Source organism: Vulpes lagopus, chromosome 11 (assembly GCF_018345385.1).
Source record: "Vulpes lagopus strain Blue_001 chromosome 11, ASM1834538v1, whole genome shotgun sequence".
In the NCBI taxonomy this organism is placed as follows: Eukaryota; Metazoa; Chordata; class Mammalia; order Carnivora; family Canidae; genus Vulpes; species Vulpes lagopus.
The window spans coordinates 45,019,702-45,041,135 of record NC_054834.1 but is presented as its reverse complement, the minus strand read 5'-3'; positions in this window follow the sequence as shown (position 1 = coordinate 45,041,135).

Below are 21,434 nucleotides of genomic sequence, written 5' to 3'. Positions count from 1 at the left end.
ACTAGATATATTTTCTACTGATTTATTCCAAGCACCCAAGTTACTCAAGTTAATTAATTTGTACCTTCTATGTGTACTAAATACACTTCTGGTGATAACTAACAATGACCACCACCACCCAGTATTGACAGACCGTATAATCTTGAGCCCTTAAATGGGAATAGAATTGATAGGACACAGCAAAATTATATGTCACTTCCATGATGAGGTTACAAAACCTCATACTTTTTGTCTTGCAAGTGGACTCTATTGACTTCTCAGCGTACAGCTTTGAGGAAGTAAATTTTCACATTTGAGATATCATGTTACAAGAAACTGTGGACAGCTGCTAGCCAACAATCCACAAGGATCTGAAAGCTGCCAACAATAAATAGGTGAGTTTAGAAGGAGATTTTTCCCTATTTGAGCCTTTGAATGAGACAACAGACACTAGGCTGACACAGATTACAACTTTGTGAGAAATGTGAAGTCAAGACCCAGCTAAGTCATGCCCAGATTTCTGAAACCACAGAAACTATGAGATAATAAATGGGAGTTATTTTAATCTTGGGGCAATTTATAACATAGAATAAAAATACCTATGTCAAGTTAAAAAGAGTCAAACTCTTTCCTTACTATTGAATGGTATCTGGTGATTTCATCAGTACAAATTCAATTGCAATCATAAAACATTAGTACTGATTATTAAATATATATGGAAATAAAAACAGATACATTATCTGTACATTATAAGTTACATTTAAGTTAAATATACTGCACAGATCATTTTTACATTTTGGGGAGTTTTTTTCACAGAATGGCTTAGATTAGGCTTCTTAAAATAATGAATCAAAAGAAGTTTTCACTTAAGACACATTGTAATTTTCCTGTTACTTTACTTTAGTTAGCATAGACAATTATCTTGTCCCAAGGACTTTCCCAGTTACACTTCTCAGATGCAATTATATAATCAAAATCACATGTGAATACTATTAAGCATAATAATTCAGGCATGACCTAGTCACCCTAATTAAGAACCAGAACAACAGCATTACTTTGAAATTTTCTGACTGCTCCTTCTCTCTGTCTCTTCCATAGAAGTAACCGCTATTGTAAATTTTATGATTATCAGTTTCTTACTTTATTTTTTTTTTTTTTTTAGTTTCTTACTTTAAAAAGAGTTTGCTACATAGATCTATATCTTTCAAGTATATTTTCTTTGTTGAATATGTATAAAATAACAAAATGACAGTTTATATGACTGGCCCATCAAAATTGGCTAAGTGGAAAATTAATGAAATATATTCTTCAGATATCACCAGGAAAATAAACATCTAACTACACAATATTTATCAAAATTTCAGCTGAGGTTTAATCTAATCCTCTCTGGAGGAAGTAAAGGCAACTATTTGCTCTGACTGATTATATCGAATTTTTGACAAGTGTCCCCCGATACTAGTGGCTACTATATAAGTATGTAAGGACACAACTAGAAAATAATTTAGAAATATTTATTAAACATCTTAATGTATAGTATGAATTCAAAAGATAGCAAGGTTTGTATTCCTTTGGATACATCATATTCTACTTGTTGCCCATTGCATCTGGAAAACTTAGTGTAGATGTTTGTATAACCTGGTGAAAAAGTTGTTTACTTGTATCAGGTCATATAAGGATAAAATTAAACAGAGTTTCACTGAAATTTCGAAAGGATTGTTTTAGTGTCATCTGGGTTGTGCAGTTTTTAAAATACTGCCAACTTATAGGAGCATCGACTCTTAGATAAGAGCAGATTGATAAGAGAAACAAGTTTTACCAGAAGCTTCAACTAATATCAAGTTTACTTAGTTATAAGAAAGTATACAGGGCAGGAAACAAAACAGGAAAACAGCAACAGCATCTCAGACAACCTATGCATTCCAGGCAGATTTTGAAGGCCTGAAGATGTGCATAGTCATAAAAGGCTTGAGTATGTATGGACAACCTCAAATCATGGAAGCCATCAGTATTGGTTCTTTCTACTTCGATATCTTATAAATTACATAGTCCTCAAGCACAGAGGCTGGGCCTATTCTCTAGATTAGCCGCCACTCATAAATGCTCAAGCACAGAGGCTGGGCCTATTCTCTAGATTAGCCGCCACTCATAAATGCTGGATACCTATTACCAGGTCTTCACAATAGATAAAGGTACTTAATCCTAGAGGTAGTCTTTGGCCAGAATCTCACAACTGGGTTCTGAAAATTCCTAACAAGTGTTCTGGTTAAAATTGTAACAGAGATTGCCCAAGAGTCATGTCCTAAGATGGTATTGAGGTTGGAGGAATAACCTAGGAACCTGCTGCTTGCCTTTCCTCCTAACATATATTTTAGAATTACTCTGTTACAAAACTAAAAGATGCTAATTTTCCTTTATAACATGATTCAGGAATTTAGTGACTGATACTACTAGTTTCTGGCTCTAGGTCTTAGGTCTTACTATGTATCTCTGGGCCATTATTTGATTTTCTGTAAAGAAAAGGATAAAGGATGTCATAAAACCAAGTAGTAAAGGAGCTATTAAAGGAAAGTAGATTGTCCAAATACTTCAAAGTAGCCCTGTTACCTGAGAGTGTAATGAAGTTATAGAGGCAGGCAATAGACATGTGAAGGGTCCTGTAAACAGGAATATGAGAATATTTTCTTGGTGTAAAAAGCCATTGAAAGAGCATGAACAGCATAATCAAAAAATCAGATCAGTGAAATTGTGCCTAGAATGCAATAATTATTCAAGGAAAATGATTAATCAAAGATAACAAAGAATTAAGAGATTATTAGCCAGGGAGGAAATTCACTGGTTGTCCCAATTATGCTGCTTATTTATAAAACACGTATATCAATGTCATTATAATTATGATTACAAAATAATATGCTTATTAAACTGATAAACAAAATAATAAAAACAATGTTTAAATTTAATAGATTTGTAGGAAAATGGCAAGGAACATAGAAGAAAATGATCAGGTAAATGTAATTTTACTAGTCAAGAAATAGAATATTTCTAGAAAAAACAAGGAATCTGTTAAGACAATATTTGGTTGATGCTTTATTGTATCTTAAAGTGCATTGTCTAACTGCATGCTGCTGGTATATCAAAATGCATTTGAGTGTTTATAAATTGATCTCATCAAGACCCAAGAGGAATTAAACCTCTTACTTCTGTACTTTTCCTGTTTTTAAGAATGTTTTTTGAATTAAACTATATGTTGTCTGGTATTTTTGCTTTAATAATAAATATTATCTGTAGCTTTATAGGGAGTTTCATATTTAGAGTGATTATTGATCATTCATGATATATTTCAAAATACATCTTATTTTGTGCATTCCATCCGTCCCATTTATTGTTTATACATATTCCCCTTCATTTGTATAAGGTTTTTCCTCATTCCATTTGTCCCTTTACCAGTTTGAAAACTACTCCCTCTACTTAATTTTACCATATAATCTTATATTAGTGGAATATAAAGTGATTTGCTATCTGATACTATCCTCCAAAAACCAGAGCCTGGGAATGCTCTAATTGTTCTTTCCTCTCTGAATTTATGCCAATAAAATAGTTTACTTTTCTCCAAACTTTATTGAAATATATTGTTCAAGATTTTACAGGAGAGTTTGTGATTTATGAAGTTTAATTTTACAAATGGGTTCTGTCATGATCAACTTAAATAGTAAAAGTCAATAGCTTTCTTCACCATGCTTCCAAGACACTTTTCACTCTTTTTCTTGGCTTTCTATGATTTCTCAAGTCCCAAGAAAGCCAAATCTGCCAAACATAACTATAGCCAGAAGGTTTGAATTGGCTCTTTACCTAATATTAAGGAAGAAAAATGCCCAACTCATGAGGAAGTAGCTTAAAGATACCATATCTTAAAGTATATCTTTAAATGAGAGTTCCAAATATTGGACCTGGAAGTTTATACATATGTTACAACCTGAAGATCTTCCTAAAGAGAAAATCATTAAGAGTTTAAGAAAATGCTTCACAAATCAGGCAGTACACATAGTGTCTATAACCTGAGTGTTAAGTGTTTTGACAAGGGTGCTATTGCTTCAGTTATATATCCCAGGATATTAGACACTTGGGGAATATGTATCTTCTGTAGTGTCAGTAAAGAAAATGCTAGCAAAGCTAAGGCTTTGATTTGTTATACATGAATATCAACTCTGAAAATTAGCCTCACAATAGTATTTCATTACATGTATTATAGTTCTGGGTTGGCAATGATAACAAGAGAGGAAAATTAGGACTTAACAAGTATTTTCAGTACATTTAGCATAAAATTCATCATTTTCAAGAAATAAAGGGAAACTATACCAAATGTCACTATGCCTTTAATTTTCTTTCGTCAAATTAACATTATCTAGAAAATTAAAATGTCACTTATCATTGGCCATCAAAAATGCTCATTTAAGTTTGAGAATGTATATATTCTTTTTTATACATACTTTCTCATATACATACATATATATTTACATACATATACATATTTACTTTGATACTTAATTTACTGTCATAAATTCCATAATTTTACAGAAGTTAGTTATATTGATTATTAGCACTTTGCTAAGAAGTGACATAAATTTAATATTTATAAGCAAGAGACTTATATTTTATTTCCAATTTCATTTGCTATAGGAAACTTACTGACATACAACTCAAACTGGTAGCTCAGTGACATGACAAATTCACAAATATCATGGTCCAAATTTAAGTGTTCATGTAGATAGTCAATTGGGATAGAATTCCTAAAAATGAGGACAAACCATACATGGACAGCATTGATTTGGGATACTTATCCAAATAAAATGAAGGCTAATTCAGGAAGATTTATGCATTTCCATGTTTAGTACAGCATTATTCACAGGAGCCAAGATACAGAATCAACCAATTATCCACTGATACATGAATGATAAAGAATGTATATGTACAATGGAATCTTAGCCATAAAAAAGAATGAAATCTTGCCATTTATAACAACATGAAGGGCCTAATTTATATTATTTTTAATGCTAAAAACATATCAGTCAGAGAAAGACAAATACTATGATTTCAGTCACATGTGGAACTTAAGAAACAATACAAGTGAGCAAACAAGTTAAAAGGGACAAAGAAACAGACTCTTAAATACAGAAAACAAACTGGTGCTTGTCGTAGGGGAGGTAGGTGGGATGATGGGTGAAAGAGAAAGAATATTAAGAATATAATTATCTTGATGTGCACTGAGAGATACATTGAATTATTATATTGTATACTTGAAACTAATATAACATTGTGCTAATTATAGTTGAATGAAAAAATAAATTAAAAATATGATTGTCATTTCTGCTATACAATATTATTTTAGAGTACATTAAACAGTGCAATGAGACAAGAAAAATAAACTACAATTCTATGTTACATGAATTAATACTTATAAAAATTTCAAAAGAGTGACTAGCCTGTACTAAGTGCAACTTAGATTTTAAGTGCCATAATTATTTAGAAATGATAAGATTCATTATCTGGAAAACGACAGAGAATTAATTGAAACATAATTTCATGTTAAAACGGATTTAGCTAGGTATCTGATTAGTATATGAAAGTCAATAACTTCTTATGTAATTATGTGAACTAATTAGCATAGTTCTGAAAAATACCCCCTTTCAACATAACATTAATTTATTTTTGATATGCAAAAGCAATTAGAAGTAAAATATAACCTTAAAGAACTAAAGAAATTGAGAATTATATTACTTTCAGAGAGATAATATAAAAATATACAAATTAATTAATTTACATCTAAGTTAATGTCAATGTACAAATATATGTTTTTGTACCATGATAAATTAAATCTGAAGTTTATCAGGAAGAGTAAATGATCAAAAGTAATAAAGACAATCTTGTTCAAAATATAAGGGAAAGGGGATCCCTGGGTGGTGCAGCGGTTTGGCGCCTGCCTTTGGCTCAGGGCGCGATCCTGGAGACCCGGAATCGAGTCCCACGTCGGGCTCCCGGTGCATGGAGCCTGCTTCTCCCTCTGCCTGTGTCTCTGCCTCTCTCTCTCTCTCTCTCTCTCTCTCTCTGTGACTCTCGTAAATAAATAATAATAATAAAAAATTAAAAAAAAAAGATTTAAAAAAAATATAAGGGAAAGAAATTGTCATAATATTTTTAAGACTTGTTTTAAAACATAAAGCATGTCATTATTAAAAAGTAAGTTACTAGAGAGTAAAATTCAAAAATGGTCCTGTACACATCAATAATTTATTTATAATGCAAGTAGCACTTTATGAAAAGGATATAAAAGGATATAAAACCAAATATTAATATTTGTTTTTATAAACAAATATTAATATATATTTAGCAATATATAATATTAATATATTAATATTTAATTATTATATAAACAAATATTAATTTTACCATTGATTCTTCATTGAAATAAAATATAAGTATGACATATGAGAAATTAAAGATAACAAGCATTAAAACAGAATTGTGGGGATCCCTGGGTGGCGCAGCGGTTTGGCGCCTGCCTTTGGCCCAGGGCACGATCCTGGAGACCCGGGATCGAGTCCCACGTCGGGCTCCCAGTGCATGGAGCCTGCTTCTCCCTCTGCCTGTGTCTCTGCCTCTCTCTCTCTCTCTCTCTCTCTCACTGTGTGCCTATCATAAATAAATAAAAATTTAAAAAAAAAAAAAAATTTTAAAAACAGAATTGTGTTAGAGAGTTTCTTACTTACAAAGTCCTTTCTAAGGGAATATGAAACATAACAAAAAAAAAACACTGATTGGTTAAAACATAATTGTGGCCCATAATAAAATATAAACATAAATTTTAAAAAATGACTAGATCAAACATTTAGATAAAATATTAATTAAAACTAAAATATGGACCTTAGTAAAGTGCCAGGGCTATTACTACTAAAGTAGAGCAAGCATTTAAATTCTAGAAGCTTTCTTTCCAGTAATGTTCTTTTTCTGCTCCAGACTACTACCTGGGACTCATCACTGCATCTAGTTTAAATATCTCCTTAGTACCCTCCAATATGGGGCAGTTTATCAGTCTGTCTTTTAGAACTCTGGATAATTTAGAGTCTGGTCAAATGTTTCATGGAATGTCCCATAATTGTCTTAATTGATTGTAAATTTTAATTCAAAATTTAAAAAAAGTTAGCATAAATAACAGTGCCACGTACTAGTGGCTAACCTATCACAATACACTAATGCTACTATATGAATAGCTCAAGCCAGAACACTCTCTGAGGTTCAGGTCTGTGTTACCAACTAGCTGCATGATATCTCCTCCATTTGACTCCTCATTGTCACTCCACAAAGTCCTCTGAAAGACTTCATAATGAAGCACCTTCATAACCAAGCATCTCAGCATGCTGGATTTCATATATTGTCTCCAATTTCTGACTCTCATTTCTCTATCATTGCCTATAGTGAGTTGATTTCCACCTTATCACTCCACTGAAATCCTGACAGGAGCAATTTCCATCTCCATCTGGCAGAGTATATGCAATGCAAAAAATGACCATGTTTGAGCAATATTGTGAAAATCCTCATCCTAGTAGTTATCAATAACTGGTGGTTTAATCCAATAGTTATCAACTGGAGGCAGTATTAAACCCCTCACCCCAAAAGGGAGCTTTGGAAATGTCTAGTGGCATTTTTAGTTTTCACTGAGAATGCTACTGGCATCCAGTGGGTAGAAGCCAAAGATACTATTGTCTTATGATGTACAGGACAATCCCTGACAATAAAGACTTATCTGATCCAAAATTTAAATAGTGCTGAAATTGAAAAACCTAATGAAACCATGTATTCATCTTTGAAAGTCATTTGATAATCATAAAAACAAAACATTTCCATTCATCCTCAATAGCCTGAGCAATATAGCAGTCTTGTGTGGGAAAGTCCAGCACAATTCCTTCAGATAATAGAACTCATTAAATGTCTCATGAATAAACAAATGTTTTAGATACTTTTCCAAGAAGGAGCTCTCTACCACTCAATAAATGCTACTAGACGTTTTGAAGCAAAAGCTAAAAGACCATTAACTTCTGTCCTATCAAACTGTTCTGTTTATTATTGGACTTAATCATTCTCCCTTTGCATAAAAATATCAATACCTCAGTAAAGGAAGTGCAAAGCTAAGCTTTATAAGTGTGGCCAATTAAGTTGCACAGGATAACTGTTCACATAGGTCACTGCTCTTTGTTCAGATTATAGCTCCAAAAGGGCAGCCTCCTGGACTCAACTTTAGAATGAGAGACATTTTGAGGGAAAAAAAAGTACACAGAATAATATAATAGACTAAGCATATGTTAAGGAAGTGAGTTGATGAGATTGTGTTTAAACTGCATTTAATTCATATCTAAGTTTTGTTATGGGCACTTATGCTACAATTGTGCCTTATAATTATTGTACTTTTTTTTTTTGTTTTTGCCTTCCATATTTTCTATTTCATATTAATTTGTTTCCTAAGAAATATGACAATAGTAAAATTAAAATAATGATTTTTTTGGATTCTCAATGGTTTATAATCTGGTTTGTGTTAAGCCTCATAATCATTATTCTTTTATTTCTGTAGAATTTATTGTATACTTCATTTTGAAACAGAAAACCAAATTTTGTGATTTTTTAGTAATATATATATTTTTAGAGATTTTTAATTTATTTATTAAGGAGAGATACAGAGACAGAGGCTGAGACATAGGCAGAGGGAGAAGCAGGTTCTTGGCTCAGAGACCGATGTGGGACTCAATCCTAGGACCCTGGGGTCAGGACCCGGGGGGGGGGAAGGCAGGTGCTCAACCACTGAGCCACTCAGGTGTCCCAGTAATACATTACTTGACCTACCTTAAATGTAAATACTAAAATTAATTATGCAAACAAATCACTGACTACAGAAAATATTGAAAATTAAAATAAAATCAATTGATATTTAAAAGTAACAAGAAACCATTTCCTTTTTAATTCTTTTAAAAAGATTTTATTATTTATTTCACAGAGAGAGATAGAGCACAAGGAGAGGGAATGGCAGGCAGAGGGAGAAGGAGAAGCAGGCTTCCCACTGAGTAGAGAGCCTTGGGGCTGGATCTCAGAACCCTGGGATCATGACTTCAGCTAAAGGTAGATGCTTAATCAACTGAGCCATGCAGGTGACCCCACATATTTTAAAATCATTATACTTTCAATAGGAAAACATCAGAAAAGAGCATACTTTTATTAAATTTAGAAATTTTCCTGGGTTACTTGCTATATAAAGCAAATTAATAGAAAATCCAGTTACTTATAAGCAATGGTCCAAAATATGTAATAATTTCTCTGTGAAAAAAAATATCCAATATATGATAAGACATACATTTATTAGTATATTTTTGAACACATACTGGAGAAGCCCTATCAGCTGCTTATCACTACTACATACCAATTAATATAAGACATGTCATTCTATGCCAGTTAATAGATATTTCTGAAATGATGGAAATGTTTTATTATTGCACCATTCAGTATGGTATCCTTAGCTACATCTAACTCCTCAGCACTTGAAATGTGACTGGTGGACAGAGGAACTCAATTCTTATTTTTATTAAGTTGATAAATTTAAGTTGAAACAGCAACATATCTAGAGTCCACTATATTGGACAGCATAGTGGAATATTAGCTTAACATTCTATCACTTTGTTAATATAGTTCACAAATTAGTAAAATAACTAATGAATTTGGTATCGTCAATTTTTATGGAAAGTAGTTGATTTCTGTGAATGCTACTTCTAAGCATTTCTTGGCTAAGTATATTCTGAATCAAATTAAAGAAACACAGGCTGTAAGCAGGTAAAAAAAATGCCTCTATTAATTTGGTCTTAAATTGTCTTTTAAATGGACTTCTTTTTCAATGTATGGGAGTTACCCCTGTGTAAGGAGTGCAAAATAAGTGCTTTTAAATTGAACAAGCTTATTGCATAATTTTGTGCGCAATTTACACATGAAGAGCATCAAAAATTATAATGTTATTGTTTATTTATTTTATGAATCCTTCTCCAATAGTGCTGTGGGCTATTTTCATAGGAACCTTTAATTACCTTTCCTGAAACCTACAAGCATGAATCTTTATTGCCTTCTCTGGTAATGAGACACATTAAGTGCTTACAAAATTCAATGGAAATTTTGCTAATGAAAATTCATTTGAAACACAACGTGATGCATTGTTTATACACAAAATTCCATTGTGTTCAACCATCCTTAACATGTAAAATGATACGTACTCCCCTCATTTTCCTGACAACATAGAATCCACAACTAGGGACCCAATAACTTTGGATAAAACCCCTGAGCTATTTGAACATCCTGTGATTCTTGGAACACTTGATAAATGTTAAAAGACACAACTGGATTTTAAACAAATGATTCAAAAACATTTTGAAGTGGCTTCATCAAGAATAAATAAATTTCTTTAGTAAAGGCATAAATCTGGATATAATTATGGCAGGGAAAATGAAAACTTTCAAAATCTTTGTAACTTGGTCATAGATTGTTTTGGTTTTCTTATTTAAATAATTTAAAAAATAATTTAAGGGAACACTTGGGTGGCTCAGCAGTTGAACATCTGCCTTTGGCTCAGGGCATTATCCCAGAGTCCCTGGATGGAGTCCCACATCGGGCTCCCTGCATGGAGCCTGCTTCTACCTCTGCCTATGTCTCTGCCTCTCTCTCTGTGTCTCTCATAAATAAATAAATGAAATATTTTTAAAAAATTAATTTTGAAAAAGAATTTTTCCCATCATCAATTTAAAAAAAAATCGGCAGCTGTATTTTTTTCACTGTAGTGCAGACTTTTTGATTTAGGCTATCATGACAGTACTAATAATACAATGAAGAAAAAAATCTAACTTTACATTGCATTTAATAACTCCCCACACACCAATAATTTAAACTTGTTAGTGGTTTTGGAAAGCTGACTTAATTTGGCTTAAATTCATCTAGATGCTTGGTTTCGTCAGCAGCATTCTTTGAGTAGGATTGTGTGTGTGTGTGTGTGTGTGTGTCTAAGTGTGTGCGTGCCTGTATGTATTTTTTATTGAATTACATTAAATTACTGTGGCTGTTTGTGACCTCTTTAGCCACTATGCTTTCAAGCCCTGTAAGCAGTAACTCTGAATCTAAAATTGGTCTCCAAAACATCTCTAAATTCTGTTCTTTTAATTCACAGAATAATTGCTGATAATTCAAGTTGTTGCCTTATTATGCTTTATAGTTTAATTGACCAAACATTACACTTCTGTAGAGGTTTTTCTACGTAACATGAGCCTTGGAGATAAGAAATTTAGTTTCCATTAGAAACAGAGCATGAATCATGTGATTTTGAACACAGAAGGCATGACAACTGAGGTTTGTTTTCCAGCTCTCAGGATCCGCATTTACAATAGTAATCAACCTATCTCAATTTATTGAACCAGCTAAATATTGGATAGTGCTGGGATAATATAAATTTTGGAAACATTCTATATTCTAATTTGTAAATATACTTATATTAAAAATTATATATTATACACCAAGCATATCTTCTTTATGAGTAATACAGTATGTTAAGAAATACCCTAATACTTTGCCTTTGGCTAACTAAGCTGTATTGCACAAAAGTATGTGAAAGGATTAAGTTTCTTGAATCTGTGGGTGGATGTTTTTCATTTTTTAGTATGCTCTAATTCTTTTATTTTTCTCAAATATTTCTTCTGCTTCTTTTGCTCTCTACTTACCTTCTGAAAAGAGTATGCTCCTACTTTTGACTCATTACTGATGTGCGGTGTTGAGTAAAAATGTGTGTGGAGTTCTATTTAGGTTTTTTTATATAACTTTTATTTCATTTGCCACATACCTTCAAATGTTTTGAGGAGGGATCAGAACCTTTCCTTCAGAAAAGTTTCGAACTTGTATTTTTGCATGATCCCTAAGATATCTGGTTTTTGTTGTTGTTGTTGTTGTTGTTCTCATTAAGTCCTCATCTTATTACCTTATTCTCTCTCTCTTTCTCTGTCTCTCCTACAACCCAGCTGCAGCTTTTAGGGTCACAAAGTTTTCCTAGGTCTCTAAGTCCCTTCTCAGCTTTCTGTGCCTTTAGAGATCTTTATCCATCCTCCGACTTGCCCGTAGTCTTTGAAACAGAAATGCTCTACATTCTATAAAGGCCTGGAATGCCTCACATATATATTTTGAGCATTTTTATTTCACCCTAGCTGAAGGAGTTGAAGTTAATGCATGTCACAAATGGATTTCTGGGATCAATCCTGCTCTTAGGAAAAGTAGCTGAAAGCCCAAATCATCTGGGATTGATAACTGTCATCTCTCTTCTGCTCTTCCCCATTGTCACATATTTAATTTCAGAAAATGCAACTCATCTATTTTGAAAGAAAAATATGTACAAGAATTATTGTATAATCCTTTGACAATCTTAAAAAGTCTCAAAGAATCTAGAGTTAAATTCTCTACAGAGGGATCCCTGGGTGGCGCAGTGGTTTGGCGCCTGCCTTTGGCCCAGGGCGCGATCCTGGAGACCCGGGATCGAATCCCACGTCGGGCTCCCAGTGCATGGAGCCTGCTTCTCCCTCTGCCTGTGTCTCTGCCTCTCTCTCTATCTCTCTGTGACTATCATAAATAAATAAAAATTAAAAAAAAAAGAAAATAAAAATATTCTCAAACTTAGAAAATAAGTATGTTAAACTGGATTAAAAAAAATTCTCTACAGAATAATTTCTACTTTGCCTCTGTCTCTACTCAAGAGCCAATGCTTTCCCATCTGCCTAGCAGCAGTGGTAAACATTCTGCCCATTAGCCTGCATGAAATGCAAAGACAAAGCTTGTTCCTCTGAGATAACAGAGATCACCTCTATATTATTACACACCAAAAGAGCACCTTGTGTAGGGATTATGCCTCTGGATTAGTGCTTTTCATAGTGTGGTCTGTCAGAATCAGCTAGGTACTTGTTATACATGAAAATCCTCAAGCCCCATTCCAACCTATTGAATTAGAAACTCTGGGACTGCTACCTTGAAATGTCTTTTTTTTTTTTTTTTTTTTTTTTTTTTTTTTTACCAACCTTCAGATGATTCTGATTCATAGTGAAGCTGGAAAAGCACTACTCTCTATCACTGTGAATAAACATGTTAATGTGACTCAAAACAGTATCTAGGAGTGTGTTTGTGTGGGATTCAAAGATTAACATGTCAATTTCTACCAAATACTTTACTATTTTAATTATTAGCAGAAGTAAATTTTAATGACTGAAAGCTCTCTCCTTTTTCAATCCAATCTGGAGACGCCTGGGTGGCTCAGCGGTTGAGCACCTGCCTTTGGCTCAGGTGTGATTGTGGGATCGAGTCCCACATGACATTCCCTGTGAGGAGCTTGCTTCTCCCTCTGCCTATGTCTCTGCCTTCCTCTCTGTGTCTCTCATGAATAAATAAATAAAATCTTAAAAATAAATAAATAAATCCAATCTGGGTTGGGTGCCTGGGTGGCTCAGTCAGTTAAACGTCGGCCTTGGGCTTGGGTCATGATCCCGGGGTCCTGGGATTGAGCCCCACATCGGGCTCTCTGCTCATCATGGAGTCTGCTTCTCTGTCTCCCTCTCCTGCTCCCACTGTTGTGCTCTTTCTCTCTTTCAAATAATAAAATAATTTAAAAAATAAATCCAATCTGGTTTATAATACTGCTATATAAAATTCCTATTGCTTCAGATTTCTGAGGCTCAGTTTTCTCATCTGTAATATTAACAGCTAAGTTTTAGGGTTGTGATGGCTTTAAATAAGGAAACATAAATATTGTAAAATATTTAGTAGAGAGCCCATAGGCATTATAATTCTGACCATTACTTTTTTCTATAAGGGCTAGAACCAATGGAACTGCTTATTGGAATTAATTAATTCCCTTGTTGTTTTGTGCAACATAGATGAAAAATTGCTCCCTCATACTTTTTTAAAAAACTTTTTTACTTTTTTTAAAATCTAAGCTCTATGCCCAGCATGGGGCTTGAACTCATAATCTTGAGATCAAAAGTCACATGCCCTATGGATTGAGCCAGCCAGGTGCCCCTGCTCCCTTCTACTAATGCTGAGGATGTCACATCCCTGCTTTATACTTTGAACATCTCTCTTATCACGTAATATCACATTTCCTTGCTTTCTGTGTGTTCCAAGTACACGATTTATTTAGTTAAATAAATTAAAGCCCTATTGTTAGAAAATGTATTACCTAATTAAAACTCTTTGAAAGACATAGCTCCAAGGATAGTTTAAGTGGCCTGGCATTTATTGAAGATGAAGTGGACACTTAAAAATTTTAAAGCAAAATTACATGGAAAACAAAAGTTAATATTTTACAAAACAATGTAAACAAATGCATTTACTTATCCATCCAACATGTATTTATTGAGTGCCTAGTGTACCCAGCCCTTCAAAATATGGAAAGAAGTATTTTGGACCTCATGAAGTTACAGTTGAAAGGAAATGACACAAATTAAATAACTTACCAATAACTACATAGTTATTATTATAAGAAACAAGTTGTATTTTTGAGCATTTAACACATTAGACTTATTTTTAGAATGCCAAATTTACTTATTATACTTTCTTCCTCTACTTTTCTACTCTCATTTCTTCTTACTTTCTTACGTACATTAAAGGTGGTATGAAGGTTTGCTATTTTTTAGTCTGTGTATTTTTCAACACTCCATGTTGTTGTAAGAGGGAGAACAAGCAACTCTTGATTATAATGTTAATTTGAAATGCTTGTCTGGAGAAAATTTGGCAATGGCTATAAAAAGTGTTTAGAGTAAAAATTCCCTCTACCCTTCAAAGTCTTTCTAGTTGGACTAAGAATCAAATTGATGTAAAACAGATTAACAGAAGAAAATAAAGTTTAATAGAGTATGGGGTCCATACAGACATGGAAGTTCCAAAAACAGGCAACGTAATGTCTATTTGAGCTAAGGAGAGGGGTAGGAGGGGTCTGGGAATACAGAAGGAAGAAAGAGGAAGGTGAAAGGAGACATTTGGAAAACAAAGGTTTCCATATTATATAGGTAAGCTTCTAGGTAAAGAGGGATCTCTTAATGGCTCTCTTCCTGGTACAAGTAGGCAAATGAGAGAGACAGAAAGATCTTTTCCTGAATCTATTGGGTTTTGATTGCTTTTAAGTCAATATTATGTTCATATCAACATGGGCTGTCTTGGAGCTGCCTATCCTTGGTCCCTACAAAATCCTTAATAACTGGGCTAAGATTTTTCTAAGTTATGTTCTAAAATATCCAAATTATTTTAATTAAAAACCAAAGGACAAATACTAGGGAATCCTTAATGTTATGGCAAAGACAAATGAGTTATCTCCTTATTGAAAGGAATGTAATAACTGGAAGCAGTCACAATTTTACACGGTGTATTATTGTAGAACTTTATACATAGATGAAATGAATAGCTCTTCCCATATTACAAAGATTTACTAATTTGGAATGTAAAATAAAAGAAAAAATATAATTTTATTAAGAGTTCTTAATTCAAAATTAATATATTTATAACCAATATAACTACTGATAACATTACAGTTTTATCATTGGAATGAATTAGAAAAGTTTGGATAGCTTTTACAAATCAAGCTAGAAAAGATATTGTAGCACAATATAGTAACTTTGATAGTATGCTTAGTTATTTTAAAGCTAAAACTATTTTTCTTTTATTCACATAAAATATTATGTTAAGGGAAATATTGTACCTACAATCATTCTAGTTTGGGAACTATAACCCCAATAAAAGCGCATTACAAAGCTTAATAATTTTTTGATTTACCAAATGGTTTTTTATCTACCTTGAAATGGGATCTATTTGAAATAATAGTATTTCTGATAACATATATAGGTTTCAAAGTGCCTTTGTTAAATTTTATGGTAGTATTTGACATTGGAAGATTTATAGAAGGATAAAGATGAGCACCTTCAATATTACAAATAAAATGGCATTATTTTTCACTTTTGTAGGCTTTACAATAGTTTCAGACATTTAAAACATAATCCTAGAAATAATCTTACCTGGAGCCTGAAGGCCAATTAGTTAACACTGTATCAAATTAAAAACTAATTCCACTTAAATGTTATATTTCCATATAAAATTGGAATGTTTTAAAATAATTATATTTTCAAAATCCCTCATTTTACCTTCCATTCAAATAAAAATCTCAATTTTGTTGGTTCATCATTTTTATCATAACATATGTGCCTGATGAGTGCCTGTTTCTTTAGAGATTTTTGATTAGCTTCAACAAAATGGCATAATATTTTCAGTGATTTTGGAAAATTTTTCCTCATTTATATTAATGCTTTCAAACATCAACTACTAAACTTCATTTCTGTCTGTTAGTAAACCAGTTTTTATATACTTGAATTTTATTAAATATATTGGCAAGGTATGTTGCACAGTAGAAATCATACTCCTTGAAAGCATTTTGTTTTAGAGTAGAAACTTTAATGACAGACATAATATTAACAACAGAAAGGGCACATTTAAGGTTGGCAAATGATAGAGCATTGCAGTCACTTAAAAATACTCTTATTTGAAAACAGCTGGTGACAAGAGATTGCATGTTTTTCTATATCAGGTAACTTTATCTCAAATTCTGAAGGGAACTCTATTACTTATACTTGAGCTGTTAAAATGGGATTTGTAATTGATTTCTAATCAATTTTTCTTTAACTCACAAAAAGTACCATAGAAAGTATTTTTAGGTCAGATTTTACAAAACACAAAATTACCAAACTGAAAACAAATTTTTATAGTCTTTGTAAAACTTAATACATATCATAAAACATTTCAAATATCTAAATATCATGTATAAATTGTATAGAATGACTAAACAAACACACTTGTACACATTATTCAGATTAAGAAATAGGACATTTAAAATCTATTCAAGTGTTTCATGTTTCCCAAATTTGTTTTAAGGCTTTGAAGAAAAAAAATGGTATTTAGGTAAAAACTTCTGAATATACTCAGACATTGAATACACAATTTTGCAAAATGAAAACCATATGATATTTAGATTTTTTAAGTGGTAAAATACATTCCTTTGGTATATTGAGGAATATAAAATAACACTAAATTCTAAATACATTGTCTTCCTTTTAATTAATACTTCAGACTTTACCTCCCCCAGATAGGCTATCCCTTACCACACATCCAAAACAGCAAAATTAGTAACTATTCACACTTTCATTCTCTTACTCTTTCTTGTATCTTCAGAGAACTTCTACATAGACACACGTACAGAGTCACATTTTGACACCCATACACAAACACATGTTTATAATCAAGAAAGCTGGACAAAAGTGTTTAGACTTTCTTATTGCACTATCTTAGGAGACATATCATATTTGGTTTGTTCTCATGAAATAATATGATCAACTAAGTTATGACAATTGGGAATTTTAAAACAATAACAATTGCAAAATTACATGAAATGTATTCAAATCAATACGTTTAAAATAATGCTCAGGAAAACAAACAAAAATCTTACTAGTCAACCTTGGAAGTTGCTAGGCTTTGAATCATTCTGAAGCCTGTTAATTACTTTTTAAAATACAGGGGCTATCTCTAGATCTTCCCCTCCCACTCTCTCTATTTCTCATATTTTTCAAAGTTGTACATGTTCAGAGTTTTAAAAGACCAGTTCTAAAAGGACTGTAGTCATAAACAAACAAAACAGTCCCTTTTATCTCTTCCCAAATCTGCTGATTATCATTCCCCAGTGATAACACTCAAGTATTTGAGCTCCATCTTCTGATTTTACCTTGACATTCCTAAAAAAAAATTACAATTTCTTTATCTTTCAATTTTAAACAATTTTGTTGGCTTCCTACTATAGAAATAACTATTTAGCTTTCATACACTTGATCTCCAACTTTCATCTATATTTCTCTTTGACAACATACTATCACCAGCAGGACCCTGCATGACTGACCTCAAGACCTGACCTTTATTTCCACTTGCATGTACCCACCGACCTTTGCCCCACATTTTCCTTAGGTTCTTCCTTCCAGTATATCTTTTAACTCAGGCAAAAGACCCAATGGACAAAGCATCCAGTGAAGGAAACCAAAACTACCTCCCAAACAATACCCTGACAAAGAACTCTGACCAGTTCAGACCATCCAGACCAGTTTGAGCTCAATCACTGACTCACATAACCACAGATGGCCCATGGAGTGATGGAACTATTTCCTCTTCCTCATTACAATGCTAAAATCTTCCCCCAAGGAAGAGCACGAACCTCATTAACATAATGTACAATACATAGGCATGTTTCCTTAAGATGCATGCAACCTTATACCTACCTCTTCATAAATGATAAAATTCTCCTTGCTGAATATTCATCCTAACCCTGAATAAAAGGAGCCCATTCACCCTTGCTCAGGAATTATGGCTTTGGGATTTATTCCTCATGAACTTAACACTGCAAATAGTTTCCTTTGTGCGACAACTCCACCTGGTGTAGTCTCTATTTGTAAGTTAAAAGAGTGAACTCAAGTTAGTTCTGTTACTCTACCATTGTAGACATGCAATTTATCATTATTATTTATGTATGTACTGTACATGTACATATGTATATATCAAATTCACTAATTATACATAGCATAGTATACTACAGTTTCCTTATTATACCACCTTTTTTTCTTTCCGGGAATATTAATTGCTTATATTTTCTCATTTTTAATTTTGTGCACATATCACTGGTTGAAATGAAAATCTATCTGCAACCATATCAAATATATCATTTGTCAGTTTTATCTTTCTTCGAGACAGATCTCTAATTATCCATTTTCCTGATTCTAGGTCTGTTACGTTACTGTCTTTATAGTTCTTCATTTGCTTTCATTTTGGAGTGTCCCATTCATCTCTTATTTTTTTCTCCCTGGAGGCCATGAATTCTACCTTTCCTGATTTATTACCTCATTTTAATGGCACAGATAGTTTATTTTAATTTAATTTAATTTATTTATTTTAGAGAGAAAGAGAGAGCGCAAGGATGCACGTACACGTATGCACATGAGCACATCAGGAAGGTTGGGAAGAGGAGGAGAGAATCCCAAGCAAGCTCCATGCCCCCAGCTCAGAGGCCAGGGTGTGGCTGGATCCCAGACCCTGAGTTTATAACCTGAGCCACAATCAAGAATTGGAGACTTAAGGGACTGAGCCACCCAGGTACCCCAGGATAGTTCTTTAGATTCCAAAAGGTAGTACTGGGGAACTACAGTTTTTAGTCTTTGCTTGTTTGAAAGATCTTTATTTTGTCTTCACTTTTGATACATAATTTGTCTGATTATACAAATCCAGTTTTTATATCATTTTCCCTCAGAATATTAAAGTGAGTTTGCATGATCTTTGTGCTTCCAAGTGTTTTAAAAAGTGCAGTGGCTTCTGTGTATTAATTGTCCTTATTTTTTCTATTTACATATATACCTCCTACAGCCCATAAGGTCGTCATTAAGTATATAGTTTTCTGAAATTTCTAATAATGCGGTTCATAGAGCTATTTTAGCATAGATTCGTCTAGACTTTTGGGTGGGAGACTTTTTGTTTAATCTAAAGGTTATTCAGATCTAGAAATTTTACTGATTATTTGACAATTTCCTACTAGTTTCTATATGCCGTTTTCTGAAAATTCCTATTATTCTTAAGTATTTTCCTTCCCTATTTTCCATTCCTTTTTCTCTTTGGTCTACTTTCTAGCATATTTCTTTATTCTTATGTTTCTTTTAAGATCTTATTTATTTGGCAGACAGAAAGGGGGGGGGGAGAGGGAGAAGGAGAGAGAGAGTACAAGCAGGGGAAATGGAAGAGGGAGAAAAAGACTCTCCACTGAGCAGAGAGCTAATACAGGGCTTGATCCAGGATCTTGATCGTGACCTGAGCTGAAGGCAGATACCTAACTGAATGAACCACCCAGGTACCCCATTCTTATGTTTTAATATTTTTATTCTGGGACGCCTGGGTGGCTCAGCAGTTGAGCATCTGCCTTTGGCTCAGGGCGTGATCCGGGAGTCCCGGGATGGAGTCCCACATTGGATTCTCTGCCATGAAGCTTTTGCTCCCTCTGCCTATGTCTCTGTGTTTCACTCTGTTCTCTCTCATAATAAAAATTAAAAAATAAATATTGATTTATAAATAATATAATAATTTGATTGCTTCAGATTTTGAGAGTCATTTTTCATTTAATATTAATGCTAGTATAAATTTGATGGCTTTAAATAATTAATATTGAAAAATTATTTAGGCTTATAATTCTGAAGACTTTTTCTATAAGGGAGAACCAATGGAACTGCTTATTGGAATTAATTAATTCCCTTGTTGTTTTGTGCAACATAGATGAAAAATTGCTCCCTCATACTTTTTTAAAAAACTTTTTTACTTTTTTTAAAATCTAAGCTCTATGCCCAGCATGGGGCTTGAACTCATAATCTTGAGATCAAAAGTCACATGCCCTATGGATTGAGCCAGCCAGGTGCCCCTGCTCCCTTCTACTAATGCTGAGGATGTCACATCCCTGCTTTATACTTTGAACATCTCTCTTATCACGTAATATCACATTTCCTTGCTTTCTGTGTGTTCCAAGTACACGATTTATTTAGTTAAATAAATTAAAGCCCTATTGTTAGAAAATGTATTACCTAATTAAAACTCTTTGAAAGACATAGCTCCAAGGATAGTTTAAGTGGCCTGGCATTTATTGAAGATGAAGTGGACACTTAAAAATTTTAAAGCAAAATTACATGGAAAACAAAAGTTAATATTTTACAAAACAATGTAAACAAATGCATTTACTTATCCATCCAACATGTATTTATTGAGTGCCTAGTGTACCCAGCCCTTCAAAATATGGAAAGAAGTATTTTGGACCTCATGAAGTTACAGTTGAAAGGAAATGACACAAATTAAATAACTTACCAATAACTACATAGTTATTATTATAAGAAACAAGTTGTATTTTTGAGCATTTAACACATTAGACTTATTTTTAGAATGCCAAATTTACTTATTATACTTTCTTCCTCTACTTTTCTACTCTCATTTCTTCTTACTTTCTTACGTACATTAAAGGTGGTATGAAGGTTTGCTATTTTTTAGTCTGTGTATTTTTCAACACTCCATGTTGTTGTAAGAGGGAGAACAAGCAACTCTTGATTATAATGTTAATTTGAAATGCTTGTCTGGAGAAAATTTGGCAATGGCTATAAAAAGTGTTTAGAGTAAAAATTCCCTCTACCCTTCAAAGTCTTTCTAGTTGGACTAAGAATCAAATTGATGTAAAACAGATTAACAGAAGAAAATAAAGTTTAATAGAGTATGGGGTCCATACAGACATGGAAGTTCCAAAAACAGGCAAC